The 11,104-nt window shown below is 39.9% G+C and overlaps 1 long non-coding RNA gene across 1 annotated transcript; it reads left to right on the top strand.

Moving 5' to 3' along the window:
- The first annotated feature begins 459 nt into the window (after positions 1-459).
- LOC116273847 lies at positions 460-4,827 on the top strand. Its single transcript, XR_004182322.1, has 2 exons — positions 460-4,219; positions 4,712-4,827. It is a non-coding gene; the product is annotated as an uncharacterized LOC116273847 (long non-coding RNA).
- The last annotated feature ends 6,277 nt before the right edge of the window (positions 4,828-11,104 follow it).

Raw genomic sequence — 11,104 nt, 5'->3', positions numbered from 1 at the left:
GCTATTATGAATTATGCTGTGATGAACATAGGTGCAAATCTCTCTCCAAGTTCCTGCTTTGAATTCTTTTGGATTTATACCCAGAAATGGAACTGCTGAGTTTTATGGTAATTCTATGTTGAATATTTTGAGGACCCTCCATACTGTTTTCCATGGTGGCCACAATAGTGTATAAGTTTCTAATTTCTCCACCTCCTCACCAACACTTGCCATTTCCTGTTATTTTTTACTTTTTCTTTCTTTTTTTGATTTTGAACAGCAGCCATTCTAATAGGTGTGAGGTGATATCTCCTGTCTTTGTGGTTTTGATTTGATTTCTCTAATGATTAATAATGTTGAGCATCTTTTCATATGTTTGTTGTCCATTTGTATATCTTCTTTGGAGACATGTCTATTCAAGTCCTTTGTCCTTTTTGTTGTTGTTGAATTGTAGGAACTCTTTACATATTTTGGATATTAACCCCTTGTCAGATACGTAATTTGCAAATATTTTCACGCATTCTGTAGTTTGTCTTCTCACTTTTATTATTATTATTTTTTGAAGACAATGTCAGGTTTTTGCCTAGCTTCTCTAATCATAACAATCTTTGGGCTCTTGTTCAAAATATATTGTATTCCCAAATCATTTTCCTAGAAATTCTGAGTCAGGAGCTACAGTTCAGGGTCCATGCATCTGCATTTTCAACCAGGACCTCAAGTGATTCTATCAAATACATTTGCAACACTTTGGATTCCACTATAATTGTGTTTCTCAACTGCGGGGCTGCGCAATGGAACCAAGTAAAAAATATTAATATCTGGTCCTACTCCCAGAGTTTCTGATTTGAGAAAAATCAATTGTCAATAAATTGAGACCTAGGTGTTGGGATTTTAATAAGCCCTGAGGTGACCCTATTAACCAGCCAGGCTTAAGAACCACGGCTCTATCTTCCCCTTCAGGTCAGGGACCCCACTCCTGGCATAGTGCCTGGCTCAATTTGTATTTGTTATACTCCATGCCTCACTTTCTTGTTTTGAAAGTGATTCTTATATTTATTGTATTTGAAAGTGGTTCTTGTCTGGTGGGGTTGAGAGCTTTATACATGAATCTGATATCTGTGGTCAAAAGTCTCCATGTTGTGGTGAGAAGTTGGAAAAAAATCTGACTGTCAGTTTGTGCACAGATGAGCCAGTGAAGGTCTGCTCTTTTGTGGTGAGATCTGAATATTTCCTTCTGCAGAAGTTACAGGCACTGATTAAAGAAGTTGGCTGCCTCAACTGCTCAAAATAATGCACATTTTATCACTGGATTATCTAGCATGGTTAAGTCCACAGCTGCTTACTATTACCCTGGACCCTGTGAAATCATCTCTTTATTCATGGCAGGTTATTCTTCTCAAAGATTAATATGTGATTATTTAAAAATTATTTTTACACCACCCTGTGTAACGTGGATGTGTGGTTTTGTGGCTCTAAATACCAGTATGGGGCAAGAAAAGCTAGCTGGAGAATTTATAAATTAGCTTCCATTTATCCTTCAGACAAACAAGCTATTTATTAATAGGGGAATGTGGTAAGAGAAAAGAATGTGGAATTGAGATTCCAGACCTGATTCTTTTGCCTGCTATTTGTGGGCTTGTGGGGCATGACATGTAAACTCTCTTGGTCTCACCTTATTTATCTGTAAAATGGAATAATAGTACTCACTTGGGCTGTAGGAGGACCAAATGAAAAAAGACATAAAAGAAATTTGTTGACCTTGGTATGCAAATAAATGTTATGCCCTTAATAAGTGGAAGTTGACCTTGACCCTGTTGCTGCTGTTGTTATGAGCCATTGTGTCTATCAGCGAACATTGCTTTTACAAATCTCTTCTAGATGAAAGAGGCAAACTCCTCATCTTCATAGTGCCTGCAAGGCTCCAAAGAGCACACAGCCACAAGGACATGAAATATTTTTGAGCACATTTCCTGTCTGTACATGTTTGCCAAATTATTCCAAAATATGACCAGCCTCCTATTGGATGAACACAACTGCAGGCCATAGCACCATTTTCTTCTTTCGCTTTTTCAAATGACCAGTCTCTTTTAGCTTACTCACCAGCCGTAACCGAATCAAATGGAGAGAGAAATTGCCTGTAACTAGAACTCATTCATGCCAAAGTGTTGACATGCCTATTCCCAGATGCATTTTAAGTCTGTTTATTTTTACTTGTGGACCAAAGCCATCTGTCATGTTATATACAAAAAAGTTTTGTAGAATTTTTTTTTTAGCTGATAAGAGGTATATTTTTGAAAGCGTGGATAAATTTAAGATTTTAGCATGGGACGGTGATTTGGAGAATAAAAGTAGTTGCTCTCAGGGGAGGGATACAGGGCATTAAAAAAACTCATGGGGAGAGGATCAAGAACCTCTCATTAAGGCATGTGAAAGTAATGTTGATACAAAAGACAGGAAGAAGATCTTTACTGAGCACCTACTACATACTAACGTTGTATTAGCTACTGCATTTCGGTTTCTCATTTGATTGTTATAGTGACCCTGCTGGAGAGGCACTCATTTCAATTTTACACAAGAGGCCTAGAGATGTTATGTGGTTTGATCAAGATCACACAGTGTGAGTGATTTGTTTGATTCCAAAGCCCATATGTGTTCTTCTTTACCAGTCTGACTTAGGGGAAACCAACACAGTGACAGTAAGTAGAGACAGACACTTGAAAATTATCAAAGAGATGGATATTTGGAAACACAAAAATTGTTTGATATATAAAGTACTGCTAGCAAGAGTCATTTATGTCCCATTTATGCCTAATTACCACATAACACAATAATAATTATGATTAAATATCTGACAGATGAGTTGGCTGTACATTTTATTTGATCCAAACAGAAAATACAGCACATATGGGCTTTATCTTCATCATTTCTTGCCCACACAGCATGGTCATTTCTTTGGTCAGCAGTTTCAGGCCACCACCTGTAGTCTAGACATAAAACAAGGTAGAGCCACATATAGTCTTTGCATTAATGTCAACAAAAGAATAATCCATTGATTTGCTAATTGTTCCTCCTTGCTATGTACAGGTATCATTAGGAAAAACAAATACATTTAGGTTTCAGTGACTAAAAGTTCCTGCTTCGGTTATTGAATTTGTTGAGACTGGTTTTTACATTTTGAGATTAAGATGAGTGTCTAGGCCTGCAGTGAATGAGCAAATTAACTGATTTGTTCTTGGAGAGAGAAAAGAGGTTGCTTAAAATGGCACAGAATGAGGGTATGAGTGGCAGGGAGATGCAGCTATAATGAATCAGGAAGCAGTGGATTAGGATTCAGAAAACCTGGTTTTGCTATTATTTGCTATATAACTGTCACCTCTGCATATTAATTTTTTAAATCCCTACAGTGAGAATAATGATAATATCTATCTTATTTGGCATGTTTGAGACTCTTAATGCAAACTCTGAGACAAGAATTTTGAGTGAAGTTTCTTTAGTTTGGAGGTGATCCAAGGAAGCATAGTGAGGTAATTGATGAGCAAGTGAGAGGTATGGGTAACTGGGGGTCAACCCCATGAGGATGCTGAATTGTTAGCTACTGCTATGTAACAAGTTGACCCAAAATTTAGTGATTTAAAAATAACAAGTATTTACTGCATTCATATTTTTTTACATCTGGAATTTGGAGTGGCTTATCCAGGTGGTTTTAGCTCGGGATTGATCTCACATGAAATTATATATAGTCAAGACATTAGTCAAAGCTGCAATAATCTAAAGGGAAGAGTGGGGTTGGATGATCTATTTCCAAGGTGGCTCAGCCATGTAGCTTGTGAACTGGTGATGGTTGTTGGCAGGAGACCTCAGTTCCTATCTGCATCAACTTCTCCACAAGCTGCTGGTGTGTTCCCATGATGTGGAGGCTGGCTTTTCCTAGCAGAAGTGATGCCAAAGAGAAGTTGCCTTCTTATGACCTAGGTTTGGTCATAAATGATGCTATGATGACATAGCATCACTGTCATCTTCTGGTGATTCAAAATTAGTCACTTAGTATAGCCCACGTTCAAGGGGAGAAAACTCAGTCTCTATCTCTTGAAGAAAGAAGGTTCTAATAATTTGTTAACATGTTTTAGAACTAGCACACACCCTGTGTGGTACACACTTCAGAATTTTCCTTTTCCCTGAGAGTGAAAGGAACTGAGTTATTGATTGGTTGAAGATACTGGGTGGTGTGCTGCAGCCAAAAGTAAGTGAAATTGAGAGAGAGAGAGAGAGAGAGAGAGAGAGGGAGAGAGATGTTCTCCTATTCAGAAGGAGATATAGGAGGTTAAGAGATACTCTCTGAGGTTCTCGGGTTGCTGAAGAGCGCTGTTGATAAGCTGTACTGACGCAGACTGATTCCTGTCCTCAAGAAGAACCAATGGTGCTCAGGCCAGTTGAGAAATCTGAGCTCAGTTTAAGCCTAGCTCTTACTTAACAATCTCCATTTATCATGACTGGAAGAACTTGCCTTTTCTCACCTTTGTATTCTTCAGCTGAAAATGGGATTGAGGATTTTGTTTTGTTTCCTAAGATCCCCTTGCTTGCACTAGCAGATTATTTCCAAATGCCACATGAAAGAGGTATTTATAAACATATACACATACACTTGCATCCACAAAGACAACTTGCACCCCTCTCTGCTTTGCTATTTCTGGTGCTAACCTTCATTTATAATGCCATATTTATGTAATTACAGTGCTGCAGCGGTGGATCATGATTTCAAAATACAATCATAATCACCATCAGAAGAAAGGCGAGAGAAGATGAAAAACAAGCGCAAAGCAATTAGAAAGGATGAGTTTTCCCACTGAATGAGTGAATGCGTTTTCCCATTGCCTCCTCCTACACTTGATCCTTGGGATGCTCTGCCTCTAGCCATGTGTATGTGTGTGGGGGTGAGCATGCATGTGTGTGTGTGCGTGTGTGTTTACATTTTTGCCCTTATTATGAATATGGGCTTGGGACTAGAGTGTGAATACTCACTGAAGTGGCTTATTACTTGGAGAACACCATCCTTCTTCTTTATTGGATTTTTCTGTTTAAGCGTCTGTGGTTTTAGTGGTCAGAAGGTCTTGGCCACAAAGTTTATTTTATGACCCATGTACCACCCTTCACATCTCCTCTTATAAGGACACTTTTAGTACATGACTTCCACAGTAGTATAGTAGTATTTTTTAAAGTTTTTCTATACCTGAAAAATAATTTTCCACTTCCAGAATTTACCTGCTCCTCCATCCCTGCTTTCCGAATCCCTGCTCCTTCCATTATCCTTTTGCAACACCCCTCCACCTCCATCACTGACTCAGATGCCTGAAAATTCAATAACATCCTATTATCTCTGCTGGGCAACTTGCCAGCTAGAAGCTCAGAGGTCTGGTCACTTTGTATTGGGGACACTGGCTTCCTTGCTTATTGCATTCTTGCAAACCTGTGGAAATACTGAGTCCCTTTGCACTGCCTGGAAAGCCGTTCTTTGTACTGATTCTTTTTCTTTTTTCCATTTCTGGCTTGAGGTACGATGAAGGCACAATATATTTCACCACATCTTAAAACCTTAAAGCAATTTGTGCATCCAATTTTGGGGCTGCCTTTTTCTTCCAGAAAGTTCCCTGAGGCTATCTCCTATAAAATCTTACTTTGAATAACATATTTGGACACATTGATGAAAACATTCCTTTAGTGAATTGCCAGTTGCCAGATTGGAGAAAAAGACATCAGGAGAAAGAGAGGGAATATTTTAAATTTGGGTTTGGCTGTGGCTGCAAGGAGTAATAATCACCCATTACTTTGGATCAAAATCTTCCAATGACTCAAGAGCACATATTTTTATCATTTACTTTCTATACTCTCATCCTCTTTATCCCATGTTACTCTGATCCTGTGAGAGTTGGGGGGCAAGGAAAAAAGGTAAGGAAGGGGTAGTGGTGAGAGAATTTAAATGGGAAGTCTGGTTCCTTTACATTTTGTCATAAAGTGCCACACGTACAAGTCTATGAGTATCTTAGCAAATCTGTCTCCCACATCCAATGCATCTTTTGTATTGACAAGGAGAGGGGGTTGGAAATGTCATCTGTAGCCAGCTTATATTCTGTCAGTGTTAAGATTTTATTCGTGTGACTTTATAGTTCTCAAAATCTTTTTAAGGGTCACTGGAGGGTGTCTCTTGTTTAAGAGATGGGTTAGGGGAGGGAGTGTGTTTGTGTGTGCCTCTTGGTCTGTAATAATCATGGCTGACGTCAAAGTTAGAAACTAGGTTGATTTCAGGAAATTCTTTTAATTTCTTAATTAAATAAGGCATAACAACCATTAGTTTATTTTAAAATAAACTTTAACAATTAAATATGAATTTTTAATGTAGATCCCTTTTACTGATTTAGGGCAAAGAGATCTTCTTTCACAAGGAGTTGTTTCCTGTAACTCAGTTCACCTCCTATTGTATCATCTCTGGCTACAGAAATCTTACTCCTCTTTTAACGGCTGGCTCAGGATTTCCTGTCTACTGTTTCTTCCATCACTGATAGAGTTTCCTTCATCTGCGGCAACCACACATACTCTAATAAATTAACTGCTCAGGATTGCTATGTTAGAGGAATGGGGTGGAATCCAGGGAAGTGTAGCAAATTATTTTTATCTCCTACTCCCTGTTAAGCAGCAGTTGTTATTCTATTATCTGTGTTTTGAATCTAGCTGTTTGATCTTCAAAGCCTAAAAGTAGCTTCTGTGCAGTTTTATGGTGCTATGGCTGTCACTTGCTGCTATAAATTCCTCCTCTGGTTGAGCCACATCCGCTTGCCACATCCTGAAAATACACTCAACTATATTTTCCCATGCACACCTATATATTGTGGCCTGTAGTGACATTACTTCGTTTTTTTTTTTTTTTTGAAATGGAGTTTCGCTCTTGTCACCCAGGCTGGAGTGCAATGGCACGATCTCGGCTCACTGCAACTTCATCTCTCAGGTTCAAGCAATTCTCCTGCCTCAGCCTCCTGAGTAGTTGGGATTACAGGTGGGCCACCATGCCTGGCTAAATTTTTTTTTGTATTTTTGGTAGAGATGGGGTTTCACCATGTTGGCCAGGCTAGTCTTGAACTCCTGACCTCAGGTGATCCACCTACCTCGGCCTCCCAAAGTGCTGGATTACCAGCGTGAATCACTGCACCTGGCCAACATTCTTCTATATACATTTATTTTTCCCTTCCTCACAAACTCGCCAGTTCTGAATCAACAGCAAGTACAACATTGCCATTTCTCCCGCACCATGCTGACCTTGTTGTTTCTTATTTAGCTAATGATGTGTTACAGTTGGCATTTCACTGGGAGGTTTGCAAGAGTCAGTCTCTCTTTTTCTAGTGCTACAATTAGATTCAACAAGAGAGAAGAGTGCTGTGATGGGAAAACTTTACATTCTCAGACATTATTGCTATCTGGGCATTTTGAAAAGATGAAGGGCAGGCTTGTTGTCATTATGCCTCCATCTGACAACGTGGTTAATGTATCTTTCATAAAGCTCAGCTTGAATAGGGAAAAACAAGGGAATTGTGATGGTGCATTTCCATGATTTCTGATGGCAACACTCTAATTCTTCTGCCTTGTTGTCTTCAAGCAAAGAACGGGGGAGATGAGAAGAGGAAAAAGAGAGAATGTAAAAGGTAGGCAAAGGGAATGGCTTGGATGTGCTCATACATACCTGAGGCAGGAACAGGTTGAGGTTAACACAGTGCTATCGAGTTTCTTATGTCACCTTCCCTCTACTTTTGCTATAGATTTGCTTTCTCCTAATTCTGGCTTGCTCGTGATTCCTCATGGCTTCTAAAGGTATTTCATGGCCTTCTTTGATGTACACTGTCATCATCTTCTCTTACTCATTTCCTGTTTCAAATATCTGAGGAAGAGACTCTGACTGGAATAACTTTTTTTTTTTTTTTTGACAGAGTCTTGCTCTGTTGCCAGGTTGGATTGCAGTGCTGTGATCTTAGCTCACTCCAACCTCCGCCTCCTGGGTTCAAGCAATTCTCGTGCCTCAGCTTCCCCAGTAACTGGGATTACAGGCACATGCTACCACACCCAGGTAATTTTTGTATTTTTAGTAGAGACGGGGTTTCACCGTGTTGGCCAGGATGATCTCAATCTCCTGACCTCATGATCTGCCCACCTAGGCCTCCCAAAGTGCTGGGATTACGGGTGTGAGCCATCGCGCCTGGCCATAACTTTTCTTTTTACCTGTGGCCACTCCAGAGGTCATGGAGAGGCCATGGTTTGGCTGCTCTTGCTTTAGATTTGCACCCCTGACTGAGACCAGAATGGCCAGGCTGCATGGTATAAAACATATCCTCCTGGGGCTACATGTTCTGCAGAAGCTGTGGGAAGGCACATTCTGGGGTATGGTAGGTGGCAGCCAATATCACCTCAGGTTCTCCAACACAGCAGACACAGCTATTCATGCTTGTAATTAATTTTGTACCCTACATGAGCATAAGGCAAAAGAGCCCACAAAGAAAGTGATCTAGCACAGGGCAGTTGTAGGATGCTCGTTGTTGATCCATTTGGTTCAAAACGAAAGCCTTCTGTGTTAAAATCCACAGCAGGAAATAACAACAACCACAAACAAAAAGTATTCAACAGTGGTTTTACTCATGAAAATATAGATAAACAATCATTTATGCCCTTAGAGAATGAATAAAAGATCAAAGTTGGAATAACAGAACACAGAGACTGTTTTTCCCCCTTTTTCTGCTTGAACAAAAATCACCCAAGGACTGAAAAGTTCACTATTCTATTGCTTCTTGTATATGAATGCAAATGTATATAGGCCAGAATTCAGGTGGGGTTTTTTCCTGCCCCTTGCGATCTATGTAAATTTGCCTTTAACTCTCAAATTCTATGGTTCCCAGAGCTTTACCTCCAAGATTTCTGCTATTTTCTAGAATGGGAATGCCAGTAGATGAGTGATTGGGTCCTGTTGGCTTTCTATACCACTTGGGTTCAGCTACCTTGAGTGTGCCTTTGGTCTGTAATTTGTCCACTCTAATAGGAAACTGCCATTTTGCGGAGGGTTTCCCCCTCTCCCACCGTCCTGTTTCTCACCTGTCCCTTCCAGGTTTCTCTAGATGGCTCAAGGTCTTCCCTTTCTATTTCTTCTCTTTTGCAGAGCAACTCAACTCTCCCTCCAGATTTCTTCTCCCTAGTTTTAACTTTTTAGCCCTCAAAAGAACTAAACAGAAGTGAGGGACTTCCATTTAGTCTCTGCTTGTAAGGAGGCAGTAGGCATTATATAACTCGCACATAGATAGCAAATAAGCTGTATAGTACTTTAAAAATGCCCCCACCAAAATGTGAGCTTAGAACCATTATCTCACTTTTGTCAATGAGAAGACTTGAGTACTGAAGTTAAGTGAAGAACTTGGGATCACTACACAACTAGTGTGGCAGCTTAAATGCCAATGTGAATGTTACGCTAGGTTCCAGTAGATTCAAGGAATGCCATGGGTTTCACATACTTGTATTTCAACAAGACTTTGTAACAATTTGTCAACACATCTTTGGTAGTACTAGTGGATCTATGTTCCTGGACAATTGGGTGGATCTGTTTCTGGCTGAATGGCCGTCACCAGAAAGTGCTTATTAGTGAATTACTATCAAATGAGAAAAAGTTCGAATGGATTTTTGGCACTTTGTGGCATCCGAGTACTCATGACCTCTCCTGACAGTGCCCTGAATTCATCTGGGGCAGGAAGTGCAGATGGAATCCTTCTATTACAGATGCTAAAGAATCTCATTGGCCAGATCCTTCTTCTTACTGCCATGGTACAACCAGGAGTCAGTCACGAGACCTGAGCTCAGCAAATAATACCTTTCTCTGGGCTCTGCAAATCTTGAATAGAGTGACACAGACAAACAGATGATGATTGGAGCTTATTTATTCCAGAGCCAGCCTCCTAGGCTAGACTGTCATGTACCTGTCTTTGGTTCTATCTGGTTCTGTTGCTCCCAGGCATGGTTCTTTGGCTTTCTTTTGATTTCCTAGAATGTGTTTTTGTTAACTGTAACCGAAGGACCTAGATGAGGACAGATTTCTCTAGTGGTACGTCAAATTCTATCCATGACTCTCTGTCTTGTTTGCCATTATTTGTCAATATCTGAGATTAAAATGTGGATTATATCAGGGACTGAAATGATTACAACAAATTGGAATGATGGATAAAAATAGGCAAAATATGACCAATAAAGATGATTGCAGATTGGCATTTTAGATGCTAAAATCTAACTGCACACGCTGAGTTAGGCAAGTGGTAGAAGCTTATGTTACAGCAATAATAGCAATAACTCCCATTTAAGGTCTACAGTGCAAAGAATCCCACAGATTGGGAAATTGAGGCTGGAGGTGACTCAGTTAACATCTGGCAGTAGTAGAATTCAAACACAAGTTCTGGGTTTTCCCCTAAGGCTATAGGTAGTAGCCAAAGCTGCAACCATAGAGGATTTAGCAAGAGACCAGAACCAGCAAGGGCAGTTCTGGGGTCCAAAGGTTGTGGTGAACTCAGGTATGAGCCAGGGTGCGTTGAAATCCAGGGGCTGAGGCAAAGCAACCTGCAGGGGAAAGTTAACATTATGGTGGTGTCTTATGTATTGCCAAATTCGACATAGCAAATATGTCAATTCTCCCTGAATCCATCTGTAGGTTTAATGCAAATCTTATCAAAATCTCAGTGTGATTTTTTCGTTTTCAATTTTTAAAATTATGGTAAGATACACATAGCATAAAATTTACCATCCTAATATTTTATATATACACTTAAATGGTATTAAATACATTCATAATGTGCAACCATCACCACCATCCATCTCCATAGCTCCTTTCATTTTGCAGAACTGAAACTCTATACCTATTAAAAACAACTTCCTCACTGGGGCCTGTTTGGAGGGGGGGCTAGGGGAGGGATAACATTAGGAGAAATACCTAATGTAGATGACAGGTTGATGGGTACAGCAAACCACCAGGGCACATGTACCTTAGGTCTTACCTAAGGTATTTGATTCATTTTGAATTAATTTTTGTATATGCTGTTAGGAAAGGTTGGAACTTCAT

Source organism: Papio anubis, chromosome 2 (assembly GCF_008728515.1).
Source record: "Papio anubis isolate 15944 chromosome 2, Panubis1.0, whole genome shotgun sequence".
In the NCBI taxonomy this organism is placed as follows: domain Eukaryota; kingdom Metazoa; phylum Chordata; class Mammalia; order Primates; family Cercopithecidae; genus Papio; species Papio anubis.
This window is presented reverse-complemented; position numbering and strand designations above follow the sequence as displayed.